The sequence below is a fragment of the Tasmannia lanceolata genome, unplaced genomic scaffold, assembly GCF_043159265.1.
Source record: "Tasmannia lanceolata isolate RefF3 unplaced genomic scaffold, GAP_Taslan_0.1 ptg000037l, whole genome shotgun sequence".
NCBI lineage: Eukaryota > Viridiplantae > Streptophyta > Magnoliopsida > Canellales > Winteraceae > Tasmannia > Tasmannia lanceolata.
Genome location: NW_027518714.1, coordinates 24,109,692 through 24,126,089, shown reverse-complemented (window position 1 = coordinate 24,126,089; position 16,398 = coordinate 24,109,692). Strand labels below are relative to the sequence as shown.

At 43.8% G+C, this 16,398-nt stretch overlaps 1 pseudogene; it reads left to right on the top strand.

The window, feature by feature from the left end:
- The first annotated feature begins 15,251 nt into the window (after positions 1-15,251).
- Positions 15,252-15,605, top strand: LOC143861334 (secreted RxLR effector protein 161 pseudogene; annotated as a pseudogene).
- Positions 15,606-16,398: the final 793 nt, after the last annotated feature.

The following is a 16,398-nucleotide window of genomic DNA, read 5'->3' as shown; positions in this document are numbered from 1 at the left end:
AATGTGACAACCTCGATCGATGACAAATCGACAACGTCGACAGACGGCAAACCGATGACCATGTCCGAAGGAGATTTGACAGTGCACAGCCGGAAGTGTGCCGCTCAGATCCGACAGTTGATCGACAAAAGCATTTTCCAAAATTTCGCCAATGAGCACGATGCTTACGTTCTTTGGCAGAAATTGGAGAAAATGTAAGCGAGGACAACCGCTCAGAATAAAGCAAACCTGATGCGCAGACTTGTAAATTTGAAGTACAAGGACGGGACTAGCATCTCGGAACACATGAGCGAGTTCCAAGGCATGGTGGATCAACTCAATTCTATGAAGATAACAATAGAAGAAGAGTTGCAGGCGTTGCTTCTATTAACCTCCTTGCCAAAAAGTTGGGACACACTAGTTGTGTTAGTCAGCAACTCAGCTCCTGACGGAACGCTAACCATGGAGCTTAATAGAAGCAAATGGTTGCTCAGGCAACATGATTAAATCGACAACATCTAATTATGCGATCTGGAAGCCAAAGATGGAGGATCTTTTATACATTAAAGATCTGTGGAAGCCTATTACAATGGAAAAACTGACAACCTCGATCGATGACAAATCGACAACGTCGACAGACGGCAAACCTGTGACCATGTCTGAAGGAGATTTGACAGTGCTCAGCCGGAACTGTGCTGCTCAGATCCTACAGTTGATCGATAAAAGCATTTTCCAAAATTTCGCCAATGAGCACGATGCTTACGTTCTTTGGCAGAAATTGGAGAAAATGTAAGCGAGGACAACCGCTCAGAATAAAGCAAACCTGATGCGCAGACTTGTAAATTTGAAGTACAAGGACGGGACTAGCATATCGGAACACATGAGCGAGTTCCAAGGCATGGTGGATCAACTCAATTCTATGAAGATGACAATAGAAGAAGAGTTGCAGGCGTTGCTTCTATTAAGCTCCTTGCCAAAAAGTTGGGACACACTAGTTGTGTTAGTCAGCAACTCAGCTCCTGACGGAACGCTCACCATGGAGCTTAATAGAAGCAAATGGTTGCTCAGGCAACATGATTAAATCGACAACATCTAATTATGTGATCTGGAAGCCAAAGATGGAGGATCTTTTACACATTAATGATCTGTGGAAGCCTATTACAATGGAAAAACTGACAACCTCGATCGATGACAAATCGACAACTTCGACAGACGGCAAACCGGTGACCATGTCCGAAGGAGATTTGACAGTGCTCAGCCGGAAGTGTGCCGCTCAGATCCGACAGTGGATCGACAAAAGCATTTTCCAAAATTTCGCCAATGAGCACGATGCTTACATTCTTTGGCAGAAATTGGAGAAAATGTAAGCGAGGACAACCGCTCAGAAAAAAGCAAATCTGATGCGCAGACTTGTAAATTTGAAGTACAAGGACGGGACTAGCATCTCGGAACACATGAGCGAGTTCCAAGGCAAGGTGGATCAACTCAATTCTATGAAGATGACAATAGAAGACGAGTTCCAGGCGTTGCTTCTATTAAGCTCCTTGCCAAAAAGTTGGGACACACTAGTTGTGTTAGTCAGCAACTCAGCTCCTGACGGAACGCTCACCATGGAGCTTAATAGAAGCAAATGGTTGCTCAGGCAACATGATTAAATCGACAACATCTAATTATGCGATCTAGAAGCCAAAGATGGTGGATCTTTTATACATTGAAGATCTGTGGAAGCCTATTACAATGGAAAAACTGACAACCTCGATCGATGACCAATCGACAACGTCGACAGACGGCAAACCGGTGACCATGTCCGAAGGAGATTTGACAGTGCTCAGCCGGAAGTGTGCCGCTCAGATCCGACAGTGGATCGACAAAAGCATTTTCCAAAATTTCGCCAATGAGCACGATGCTTACGTTCTTTGGCAGAAATTGGAGAAAATGTAAGCGACGACAACCGCTCAGAATAAAGCAAATCTGATGCGCAGACTTGTAAATTTGAAGTACAAGGACGGGACTAGCATCTCGGAACACATGAGCGATTTCCAAGGCATGGTGGATCAACTCAATTCTATGAAAATGACAATAGAAGACGAGTTGCAGGCGTTGCTTCTATTAAGCTCCTTGCCAAAAAGTTGGGACACACTAGTTGTGTTAGTCAGCAACTCAGCTCCTGACGAAATGCTCACAATGGAGCTTAAGCGAAGCAAATGGTTGCTCAGGTAACATGATTAAATCGACAAAGTCTAATTATGCGATCTGGAAGCCAAAGATGGAGGATTTTTTATACATTAAAGATCTGTGGAAGCCTATTACAATGGAAAAACTGACAACCTCGATCGATGACAAATCGACAACGTCGACAGACGGCAAACCGGTGACCATGTCCGAAGGAGATTTGACAGTGCTCAGCCGGAAGTGTGCCGCTCAGATCCGACAGTGGATCGACAAAAGCATTTTCCAAAATTTTGCCAATGAGCACGATGCTTACGTTCTTTGGCAGAAATTGGAGAAAATGTAAGCGAGGACAACCTGCTTAGAATAAAGCAAATCTGATGCGCAGACTTGTAAATTTGAAGTACAAGGACGGGACTAGCATCTCGTAACACATGAGCGATTTCCAAGGCATGGTGGATCAACTCAATTCTATGAAAATGACAATAGAAGATGAGTTGCAGGCGTTGCTTCTATTAAGCTCCTTGCCAAAAAGTTGGGACACACTAGTTGTGTTAGTCAGCAACTCAGCTCCTGACGAAATGCTCACAATGGAGCTTAAGCGAAGCAAATGGTTGCTCAGGTAACATGATTAAATCGATAACATCTAATTATGCGATCTGGAAGCCAAAGATGGAGGATTTTTTATACATTAAAGATCTGTGGAAGCCTATTACAATGGAAAAACTGACAACCTCGATCGATGACAAATCGACAACGTCGACAGACGGCAAACCGGTGACCATGTCCGAAGGAGATTTGACAGTGCTCAGCCGGAAGTGTGCCGCTCAGATCCGACAGTGTATCGACAAAAGCATTTTCCAAAATTTTGCCAATGAGCACTATGCTTACGTTCTTTGGCAGAAATTGGAGAAAATGTAAGCGAGGACAACCGCTCAGAATAAAGCAAATCTGATGCGCAGACTTGTAAATTTGAAGTACAAGGACGGGACTAGCATCTCGGAACACATGAGCGAGTTCCAAGGCATGGTAAATAAACTCAATTCTATGAAGATGACAATAGAAGACGAGTTGCAGGCGTTGCTTCTAATAAGCTCCTTGCCAAAAAGTTGGGACACACTAGTTGTGTTAGTCAGCAACTAAGCTCCTGACGGAACGCTCACCATGGAGCTTAATAGAAGCAAATGGTTGCTCAGGCAACATGATTAAATCGACAACATCTAATTATGCGATCTAGAAGCCAAAGATGGTGGATCTTTTATACATTGAAGATCTGTGGAAGCCTATTACAATGGAAAAACTGACAACCTCGATCGATGACCAATCGACAACGTCGACAGACGGCAAACCGGTGACCATGTCCGAAGGAGATTTGACAGTGCTCAGCCGGAAGTGTGCCGCTCAGATCCGACAGTGGATCGACAAAAGCATTTTCCAAAATTTCGCCAATGAGCACGATGCTTACGTTCTTTGGCAGAAATTGGAGAAAATGTAAGCGACGACAACCGCTCAGAATAAAGCAAATCTGATGCGCAGACTTGTAAATTTGAAGTACAAGGACGGGACTAGCATCTCGGAACACATGAGCGATTTCCAAGGCATGGTGGATCAACTCAATTCTATGAAAATGACAATAGAAGACGAGTTGCAGGCGTTGCTTCTATTAAGCTCCTTGCCAAAAAGTTGGGACACACTAGTTGTGTTAGTCAGCAACTCAGCTCCTGACGAAATGCTCACAATGGAGCTTAAGCGAAGCAAATGGTTGCTCAGGTAACATGATTAAATCGACAAAATCTAATTATGCGATCTGGAAGCCAAAGATGGAGGATTTTTTATACATTAAAGATCTGTGGAAGCCTATTACAATGGAAAAACTGACAACCTCGATCGATGACAAATCGACAACGTCGACAGACGGCAAACCGGTGACCATGTCCGAAGGAGATTTGACAGTGCTCAGCCGGAAGTGTGCCGCTCAGATCCGACAGTGGATCGACAAAAGCATTTTCCAAAATTTTGCCAATGAGCACGATGCTTACGTTCTTTGACAGAAATTGGAGAAAATGTAAGCGAGGACAACCTGCTTAGAATAAAGCAAATCTGATGCGCAGACTTGTAAATTTGAAGTACAAGGACGGGACTAGCATCTCGGAACACATGAGCGATTTCCAAGGCATGGTGGATCAACTCAATTCTATGAAAATGACAATAGAAGATGAGTTGCAGGCGTTGCTTCTATTAAGCTCCTTGCCAAAAAGTTGGGACACACTAGTTGTGTTAGTCAGCAACTCAGCTCCTGACGAAATGCTCACAATGGAGCTTAAGCGAAGCAAATGGTAGCTCAGGTAACATGATTAAATCGATAACATCTAATTATGCGATCTGGAAGCCAAAGATGGAGGATTTTTTATACATTAAAGATCTGTGGAAGCCTATTACAATGGAAAAACTGACAACCTCGATCGATGACAAATCGACAACGTCGACAGACGGCAAACCGGTGACCATGTCCGAAGGAGATTTGACAGTGCTCAGCCGGAAGTGTGCCGCTCAGATCCGACAGTGTATCGACAAAAGCATTTTCCAAAATTTTGCCAATGAGCACGATGCTTACATTCTTTGGCAGAAATTGGAGAAAATGTAAGCGAGGACAACCGCTCAGAAAAAAGCAAATCTGATGCGCAGACTTGTAAATTTGAAGTACAAGGACGGGACTAGCATCTCGGAACACATGAGCGAGTTCCAAGGCAAGGTGGATCAACTCAATTCTATGAAGATGACAATAGAAGACGAGTTCCAGGCGTTGCTTCTATTAAGCTCCTTGCCAAAAAGTTGGGACACACTAGTTGTGTTAGTCAGCAACTCAGCTCCTGACGGAACACTCACCATGGAGCTTAATAGAAGCAAATGGTTGCTCAGGCAACATGATTAAATCGACAACATCTAATTATGCGATCTAGAAGCCAAAGATGGTGGATCTTTTATACATTGAAGATCTGTGGAAGCCTATTACAATGGAAAAACTGACAACCTCGATCGATGACCAATCGACAACGTCGACAGACGGCAAACCGGTGACCATGTCCGAAGGAGATTTGACAGTGCTCAGCCGGAAGTGTGCCGCTCAGATCCGACAGTGGATCGACAAAAGCATTTTCCAAAATTTCGCCAATGAGCACGATGCTTACGTTCTTTGGCAGAAATTGGAGAAAATGTAAGCGACGACAACCGCTCAGAATAAAGCAAATCTGATGCGCAGACTTGTAAATTTGAAGTACAAGGACGGGACTAGCATCTCGGAACACATGAGCGATTTCCAAGGCATGGTGGATCAACTCAATTCTATGAAAATGACAATAGAAGACGAGTTGCAGGCGTTGCTTCTATTAAGCTCCTTGCCAAAAAGTTGGGACACACTAGTTGTGTTAGTCAGCAACTCAGCTCCTGACGAAATGCTCACAATGGAGCTTAAGCGAAGCAAATGGTTGCTCAGGTAACATGATTAAATCGACAAAATCTAATTATGCGATCTGGAAGCCAAAGATGGAGGATTTTTTATACATTAAAGATCTGTGGAAGCCTATTACAATGGAAAAACTGACAACCTCGATCGATGACAAATCAACAACGTCGACAGACGGCAAACCGGTGACCATGTCCGAAGGAGATTTGACAGTGCTCAGCCGGAAGTGTGCCGCTCAGATCCGACAGTGGATCGACAAAAGCATTTTCCAAAATTTTGCCAATGAGCACGATGCTTACGTTCTTTGGCAGAAATTGGAGAAAATGTAAGCGAGGACAACCTGCTTAGAATAAAGCAAATCTGATGCGCAGACTTGTAAATTTGAAGTACAAGGACGGGACTAGCATCTCGGAACACATGAGCGATTTCCAAGGCATGGTGGATCAACTCAATTCTATGAAGATGACAATAGAAGATGAGTTGCAGGCGTTGCTTCTATTAAGCTCCTTGCCAAAAAGTTGGGACACACTAGTTGTGTTAGTCAGCAACTCAGCACCTGACGAAATGCTCACAATGGAGCTTAAGCGAAGCAAATGGTTGCTCAGGTAACATGATTAAATCGATAACATCTAATTATGCGATCTGGAAGCCAAAGATGGAGGATTTTTTATACATTAAAGATCTGTGGAAGCCTATTACAATGGAAAAACTGACAACCTCGATCGATGACAAATCGACAACGTCGACAGACGGCAAACCGGTGACCATGTCCGAAGGAGATTTGACAGTGCTCAGCCGGAAGTGTGCCGCTCAGATCCGACAGTGTATCGACAAAAGCATTTTCCAAAATTTTGCCAATGAGCACTATGCTTACGTTCTTTGGCAGAAATTGGAGAAAATGTAAGCGAGGACAACCGCTCAGAATAAAGCAAATCTGATGCGCAGACTTGTAAATTTGAAGTACAAGGACGGGACTAGCATCTCGGAACACATGAGCGAGTTCCAAGGCATGGTGGATCAACTCAATTCTATGAAGATGACAATAGAAGAAGAGTTGCAGGCGTTGCTTCTATTAAGCTCCTTGCCAAAAAGTTGGGACACACTAGTTGTGTTAGTCAGCAACTCAGCTCCTGACGGAACGCTCACCATGGAGCTTAATAGAAGCAAATGGTTGCTCAGGCAACATGATTAAATCGACAACATCTAATTATGCGATCTGGAAGCCAAAGATGGAGGATCTTTTACACATTAAAGATCTGTGGAAGCCTATTACAATGGAAAAACTGACAACCTCGATCGATGACAAATCGACAACTTCGACAGACGGCAAACCGGTGACCATGTCCGAAGGAGATTTAACAGTGCTCAGCCGGAAATGTCCCGCTCAGATCCGACAGTGGATCGACAAAAGCATTTTCCAAAATTTTGCCAATGAGCACGATGCTTACGTTCTTTGGCAGAAATTGGAGAAAATGTAAGCGAGGACAACCGCTCAGAATAAAGCAAATCTGATCCGCAGACTTGTAAATTTGAAGTACAAGGACGGGACTAGCATCTCGGAGTCCATGAGCGAGTTCCAAGGCATGGTGGATCAACTCAATTCTATGAAGATGACAATAGAAGACGAGTTGCAGGCAATGCTTCTATTAAGCACCTTGCCAAAAACTTGGGACACACTAGTTGTGTTAGTCAGCAACTCAGCTCCTGACGGAATGCTCACCATGGAGCTTAATCGAAGCAAATGGTTGCTCAGGCAACATGATTAAATCGACAACATCTAATTATGCGATCTGGAAGCCAAAGATGGAGGATCTTTTATACATTAAAGATCTGTGGAAGCCTATTACAATGGAAAAACTGACAACCTCGATCGATGACAAATCGACAACGTCGACAGACGGCAAACCGGTGACCATGTCCGAAGGAGATTTGACAGTGCTCAGCCGGAAGTGTGCCGCTCAGATCCGACAGTGGATCGACAAAAGCATTTTCGAAAATTTCGCCAATGAGCACGATGCTTACGTTCTTTGGCAGAAATTGGAGAAAATGTAAGCGAGGACAACCGCTCAGAATAAAGCAAACCTGATGCGCAGACTTGTAAATTTGAAATACAAGGACGGGATTAGCATCTCGGAACACATGAGCGAGTTCCAAGGCATGGTGGATCAACTCAATTCTATGAAGATGACAATAGAAGAAGTGTTGCAGGCGTTGCTTCTATTAAGCTCCTTGCCAAAAAGTTGGGACACACTAGTTGTGTTAGTCAGCAACTCAGCTCCTGACGGAACGCTCACCATGGAGCTTAATAGAAGCAAATGGTTGCTCAGGCAACATGATTAAATCGACAACATCTAATTATGCGATCTGGAAGCCAAAGATGGAGGATCTTTTACACATTAAAGATCTGTGGAAGCCTATTACAATGGAAAAACTGACAACCTCGATCGATGACAAATCGACAACTTCGACAGACGGCAAACCGGTGACCATGTCCGAAGGAGATTTAACAGTGCTCAGCCGGAAATGTCCCGCTCAGATCCGACAGTGGATCGACAAAAGCATTTTCCAAAATTTCGCCAATGAGCACGATGCTTACGTTCTTTGGCAGAAATTGGAGAAAATGTAAGCGAGGACAACCGCTCAGAATAAAGCAAATCTGATGTGCAGACTTGTAAATTTGAAGTACAAGGACGGGACTAGCAGCTCGGAACACATGAGCGAGTTCCAAGGCATGGTGGATCAACTCAATTCTATGAAGATGACAATAGAAGACGAGTTGCAGGCGTTGTTTCTATTAAGCTCCTTGCCAAAAAGTTGGGACACACTAGTTGTGTTAGTCAGCAACTCAGCTCCTGACGGAACGCTCACCATGGAGCTTAATAGAAGCAAATGGTTGCTCAGGCAACATGATTAAATCGACAACATCTAATTATGCGATCTGGAAGCCAAAGATGGAGGATCTTTTATACATTAAAGATCTGTGGAAGCCTATTACAATGGAAAATGTGACAACCTCGATCGATGACAAATCGACAACGTCGACAGACGGCAAACCGATGACCATGTCCGAAGGAGATTTGACACTGCTCAGCCGGAAGTGTGCCGCTCAGATCCGACAGTTGATCGACAAAAGCATTTTCCAAAATTTCGCCAATGAGCACGATGCTTACGTTCTTTGGCAGAAATTGGAGAAAATGTAAGCGAGGACAACCGCTCAGAATAAAGCAAACCTGATGCGCAGACTTGTAAATTTGAAGTACAAGGACGGGACTAGCATCTCGGAACACATGAGCGAGTTCCAAGGCATGGTGGATCAACTCAATTCTATGAAGATGACAATAGAAGAAGAGTTGCAGGCGTTGCTTCTATTAACCTCCTTGCCAAAAAGTTGGGACACACTAGTTGTGTTAGTCAGCAACTCAGCTCCTGACGGAACGCTAACCATGGAGCTTAATAGAAGCAAATGGTTGCTCAGGCAACATGATTAAATCGACAACATCTAATTATGCGATCTGGAAGCCAAAGATGGAGGATCTTTTATACATTAAAGATCTGTGGAAGCCTATTACAATGGAAAAACTGACAACCTCGATCGATGACAAATCGACAACGTCGACAGACGGCAAACCGGTGACCATGTCTGAAGGAGATTTGACAGTGCTCAGCCGGAACTGTGCCGCTCAGATCCTACAGTTGATCGATAAAAGCATTTTCCAAAATTTCGCCAATGAGCACGATGCTTACGTTCTTTGGCAGAAATTGGAGAAAATGTAAGCGAGGACAACCGCTCAGAATAAAGCAAACCTGATGCGCAGACTTGTAAATTTGAAGTACAAGGACGGGACTAGCATCTCGGAACACATTAGCGAGTTCCAAGGCATGGTGGATCAACTCAATTCTATGAAGATGACAATAGAAGAAGAGTTGCAGGCGTTGCTTCTATTAAGCTCCTTGCCAAAAAGTTGGGACACACTAGTTGTGTTAGTCAGCAACTCAGCTCCTGACGGAACGCTCACCATGGAGCTTAATAGAAGCAAATGGTTGCTCAGGCAACATGATTAAATCGACAACATCTAATTATGCGATCTGGAAGCCAAAGATGGAGGATCTTTTAGATATTAATGATCTGTGGAATCCAACTACAATGGAAAAACTGAAAACCTCGATCGATGACAAATCGACAACTTCGACAAACGGCAAACCGGTGACCATGTCCGAACGAGATTTGATAGTGCTCAGCCGGAAGTGTGCCGCTCAGATCCGACAGTGGATCGACAAAAGCATTTTCCAAAATTTCGCCAATGAGCACGATGCTTACATTCTTTGGCAGAAATTGGAGAAAATGTAACCGAGGACAAACGCTCAGAATAAAGCAAATCTGATGCGCAGACTTGTAAATTTGAAGTACAAGGACGGGACTAGCATCTCGGAACACATGAGCGAGTTCCAAGGCATGGTGGATCAACTCAATTCTATGAAGATGACAATAGAAGACGAGTTGCAGGGGTTGCTTCTATTAAGCTCCTTGCCAAAATGTTGGGACACACTAGTTGCGTTAGTCAGCAACTCAGCTCCTGACGGAACGCTCACCATGGAGCTTAATAGAAGCAAATGGTTGCTCAGGCAACATGATTAAATCGACAACATCTAATTATGCGATCTGGAAGCCAAAGATGGAGGATCTTTTATTCATTAAAGATCTGTGGAAGCCTATTACAATGGAAAAACTGACAACCTCGATCGATGACCAATCGACAACGTTGACAGACGGCAAACCGGTGACCATGTATGAAGGAGATTTGACAGTGCTCAGCCGGAAGTGTGCCGCTCAGATCAGACAGTGGATCGACAAAAGCATTTTCCAAAATTTTGCCAATGAGCACGATGCTTACGTTGTTTGGCAGAAATTGGAGAAAATGTAAGCGAGGACAACCGCTCAGAATAAAGCAAATCTGATGCGCAGACTTGTAAATTTGAAGTACAAGGACGGGACTAGCATCTCGGAACACATGAGCGAGTTCCAAGGCATGGTGGATCAACTCAATTCTATGAAGATGACAATTGAAGACGAGTTGCAGGCGTTGCTTCTATTAAGCTCCTTGCCAAAAAGTTGGGACACACTAGTTGTGTTAGTCAGCAACTCAGCTCCTGACGGAATGCTCACCATGGAGCTTAAGCGAAGCAAATGGTTGCTCAGGCAACATGATTAAATCGACAACATCTAATTATGCGATCTGGAAGCCAAAGATGGAGGATCTTTTATACATTAAAGATCTGTGGAAGCCTATTACAGTGGAAAAACTGACAACCTCGATCGATGACAAATCGACAACGTCGACAGACGGCAAACCGGTGACCATGTCCGAATGAGATTTGACAGTGCTCAGCCGGAAGTGTGCCGCTCAGATCCGACAGTGGATCGACAAAAGCATTTTTGAAAATTTCGCCAATGAGCACGATGCTTACGTTCTTTGGCAGAAATTGGAGAAAATGTAAGCGAGGACAACCGTTCAGAATAAAGCAAACCTGATGCGCAGACTTGTAAATTTGAAGTACAAGGACGGGACTAGCATCTCGGAACACATGAGCGAGTTCCAAGGCATGGTGGATCAACTCAATTCTATGAAGATGACAATCGAAGAAGAGTTGCAGGCGTTGCTTCTATTAAGCTCCTTGCCAAAAAGTTGGGACACACTAGTTGTGTTATTCCACAACTCAGCTCCTGACGGAACGCTCACCATGGAGCTTAATAGAAGCAAATGGTTGCTCAGGCAACATGATTAAATCGACAACATCTAATTATGCGATCTGGAAGCCAAAGATGGAGGATCTTTTATACATTAATGATCTGTGGAAGCCTATTACAATGGAAAAACTGACAACCTCGATCGATGACAAATCGACAACTTCGACAGACGGCAAACCGGTGACCATGTCCGAAGGAGATTTGACAGTGCTCAGCCGGAAGTGTCCCGCTCAGATCCGACAGTGGATCGACAAAAGCATTTTCCAAAATTTCGCCAATGAGCACGATGCTTACGTTCTTTGGCAGAAATTGGAGAAAATGTAAGCGAGGACAACCGCTCAGAATAAAGCAAATCTGATGCGCAGACTTGTAAATTTGAAGTACAAGGACGGGACTAGCATCTCGGAACACATGAGCGAGTTCCAAGGCATGGTGGATCAACTCAATTCTATGAAGATGACAATAGAAGAAGAGTTGCAGGCGTTGCTTCTATTAAGCTCCTTGCCAAAAAGTTGGGACAAACTAGTTGTGTTAGTCAGCAACTCAGCTCCTGACGGAACGCTCACCATGGAGCTTAATAGAAGCAAATGGTTGCTCAGGCAACATGATTAAATCGACAACATCTAATTATGCGATCTGGAAGCCAAAGATGGAGGATCTTTTATACATTAATGATCTGTGGAAGCCTATTACAATGGAAAAACTGACAACCTCGATCGATGACAAATCGACAACGTCGACAGACGGCAAACCAATGACCATGTCCGAAGGAGATTTGACAGTGCTCAGCCGGAAGTGTGCCGCTCAGATCCGACAGTGGATCGACAAAAGCATTTTCCAAAATTTCGCCAATGAGCACGATGCTTACGTTCTTTGGCAGAAATTGGAGAAAATGTAAGCGAGGACAACCGCTCAGAATAAAGCAAATCTTATGCGCAGACTTGTAAATTTGAAGTACAAGGACGGGACTAGCATCTCGGAACACATGAGCGAGTTCGAAGGCATGGTGGATCAACTCAATTCTATCAAGATGACAATAGAAGACGAGTTGCAGGCGTTGCTTCTATTAACCTCCTTGCCAAAAAGTTGGGACACACTAGTTGTGTTAGTCAGCAACTTAGCTCCTGACGGAACGCTCACCATGGAGATGGTAAAAGACAGAATGCTAAATGAAGAATCTCGAGGAAAAGAAGAGGGATATAATCCTGAGTCAGAGGCACTTGTCACTGATAGACAAGAAAAGCAAAACTAGCATGGGAGGAGCGAAAGTCGAAATCCCTACAGCCAAAACCATCAAAGAGGACGTTCAAAGTCCAATTTCAGATGAGGCAAAAAGTGCCACCACTGTGGCAAGCTGGGACACTTCATCAGAGAATGGAGAAAGTTCAAGTCGGAGCAATCCAAAAATAATGAAGAAGGTAACAGAACAAATGACACCACAATAACCACGGATGAAATTGTCATTGTTCGAGATGATGGCTGTGTTAATCTCGCATGCCAGAGCTCCACCTGGGTAGTTGACAGAGGTGCTTCTTCCACGTCACAGCATGAGAGGATTTCTTTACATCCTATACAAGCTGCGACTTTGGCCTTATAAGGATGGGAAATGAAGGTGCATCAAAAATAGTCGGGATCGGCAATATTTGTTTGGAAACTAAAATCCGATGCAAGCTATTTTTGAAGGACGTGAGGCATGTTCCAGACATCCGCCTCAATCTAATCTCCGCTTGAAAGCTCGACGATGAAGGCTATAGTAATTACTTTGGTGAAGGAAAATGGAAGCTCACTAAAGGTAATATGGTGGTAGCCAAAGGAGTAAAAAGTAACACCCTCTACATCGCAGAAGCCAATCAATGTGGAGGTGAAGTGAATGGAATGGCGAAAGAAGTACCGACCGAGCTATGGCATAAGCGGCTCAGCCACATGAGTGAGAAATGGCTCAAGATTCTCACCAGAAAAGAACTCTTGCCGAGAATGAAAGAAACACCCTTGCATACTTGTGTTGACTACATCATGGGAAAACAACACAGGTTGCATTTCGAAGTTCCCCACCATCTAGAAAGGCTAATATTCTAGATCTGGTACATACTAATGTCTGCACTATGCAAAGTAGAACACTCGGAGGCGCTCTCCACTTTGTAACTTTTATTGACGATCACTCCAGAAAGTTGTGGGCATTTGCCTTGAAAACTAAAGACCAAGGGTTGGATGTTTTCAGACAGTTTCACGTGAAGGTTGAAAGAGAAACTGGTAGACGATTGAAGTCTATACGTGTAGACAATGGCGGTGAGTACAGAGGACCATTCGAAGAGTATTGCAAAAACTACAGGATCAGACTGGAAAAGTCAGTACTAAAGACACCCCAACACAACGGTATCACAGAGAGGATGAACAGAACCATCTGTGAGCGAATCAGATGTATGCCCTCAAATGCAAAACTGCCAAACTCCTTTTGGGGGGAGGCAATGAGGACAGCGGTTGACTTGATCAACCTTTCTCCTTAAGTTCCACTTGACGTCAACGTACCAGAAGCCGTCTGGATAGGCAAGAATGTTTTCTATGGCCATCTGAAGGTGTTTGGATGTAGAGCGTTTGTTCACATCCCGAGAGATGAAAGATCCAAGCTCGATGGAAAATTGAAGGAGTGTATCTTCCTGGGTTATGCCCATGAAGAGTTCGGCTACAAACTCTGGGATCATGTCAGCAAAAGGATCATCAGAAGTAGAGATGTTGTGTTTCTTGAAGATCGGACAATCGAGGATTTCAAGAAACACGAGGAGCCGCAATCACCAGATGACCATCCAGATAATCTGGAACTAGTCTCCCAACCCACAGATTCGGATGACGGGGGAACTATACCAGATGCTGACAGTGACAATACTCCACTAGATGACGGTTCAACATTAGAACCGGTTGCAAAACAGGTCCCACCAAAACCTCAATTAAAGAGATCTACCAGAGTGCGACAACTCAGTCGCAGATCTTCTCCTAATGAGTATGTGATGCTCACTGATGGGGGAGAACCGGAGTGCTATCCGGAAGCAGTGTCCAACGAGCACAAGGAAGAGTGGTTAAAAACGATGCAAGAAGAGATGAAATCCTTGCATGAGAACTACACATATGATCTAGTCAAACTACCGCAAGGCAGAAAATCTCTCAAGAATAAATGGCTATTCAGATTGAAAACTGAAGAAGCCAGCTCACAATCACGATACAAAGCAAGGCTGGTTGTGAAGGGATTCGAGCAGAAGAAAGGCATTGACTTTGAAGAAATATTCTCGCCCGTGGTGAAAATGTCTTCTATCAGAGTTGTTCTTGGCTTGGCAGCCAGCTTGAATTTGGAGGTTGAACAACTTGACATAAAAACAGCTTTTTTACATGGTGATCTCAATAAAGAGATTTACATGGAGCAGCCTGAAGGTTTTGAAATCAAAGGAAAAGAGCATCTCATATGTAGACTAAAGAAAAGTCTATACGGGCTCAAGCAAGCACCGAGACAGTGGTACAAGAAGTTTGACTCATTCATGGAGAAGCACGGCTACAATAAAACCACTGCAGACCATTGTGTATTTGTCAAGAAATTTCCAGACGGTGATTTCATTATCCTCTTGCTTTACGTTGATGACATGCTAATTGTTGGCCATGATACCAACAAAATTAGCAAGCTGAAGAAGGAGTTGAGTAAGTCCTTTGCAATGAAAGACTTGGGACCGGCAAAGCAGATTCTTGGGATGAGGATATCCTGACACAGACAGAACCACAAGATTTGGCCATCTCAAGAATGGTACGTTGAAAAAGTTCTCAAAAGGTTCAACATGAGCAAAGCTAAACCAGTTTGTCCACTTTAAGCTCAGAGTGAAACAGTGTCCTTCAAGTGAGACGAAAAAATAAAAAATGGATAAAGTGCCTTATGCATCGGTAGTCTGCAGTTTAATTTACGCCATGGTATGCACAAGACCTGACATTGTTCATGCTGTTGGAGTTGTTAGCAGATTCTTTTCAAATCCTGGTAAGGAACATTGGGCCGTAGTCAAATGGATACTCAGGTATCTTAGGGGTACATCCAGCATTTGTCTATGTTTTGGTAATGGCAAACATGTATTAAAAAGTTTTACAGATGCAGATTTAGCTGGTGATGTGGATACAAGAAAATCCTCTTCAGAGTACCTATTGACCTTTGCAGGGGGAGCTGTATCGTGGCAGTCCCGATTACAAAAGTGTGTTGCCTTATCCACCATAGAAGCATAATACGTTGCTATAACAGAAGCATGTAAGGAGGTCTTGTGGATGAAGAAGTTCCTACAAGAATTGGGTCAGAAGCAAGAGAAGTATGTTCTATATTGTGACAGTCAGAGTGCAATCCATCTCAGCAAAAATTCAACATTCCACTCCAGATCCAAACACATCGATGTGAGGGATTACTGGATACGTGACGTGTTAGAAGAGAAATTATTATAGATTGAGAAAATCCACACCGATAATAATAGCTCTAACATGATGACAAAGACACTGCCTAGAGAAAAGCTACAAGCTTGCAGAGAAGAAGCGGGCCTAACGGCCTCCCCAAATAGGTCGTGAGGGGGAGATTTGTTGGTGTGGCTCACTCCCATTTGGGGGTTGCCGACACTTCTTTTGTGATTATGAGTGTGTGTGTGAGTGTGGATGCAATAAATGTGTGTGTGTGTGTGTGTGTGTGTGTGTAAAATGTGAGATGTGGACGTAGCATCCTTTTGTTGAAAAAAAAAGGATGCATGCGAGACGATGCAAGCAAGGACGATGCATGCGGGACAACTTTGTTGGAAAATACGATGGTCGGTGCATGCGCTTTAAATTTTGGTAACGACATTTCGTCGTTTGCATGCACGCTAAGCTCTTTGCTCAAGTATAAATAGAGAGCTGAGGCAGATGAAGGAAACCACCGAGAACAGAGTGAGAACAGCAGAAGCACAAATGAAGTGCACTACAGTGAGGGAGAGAGAGAGAGAAATACAGCTTTCTGATAGCTGTATAGTGAGAGCCAGTATGTGAGGGAGTGCTAACT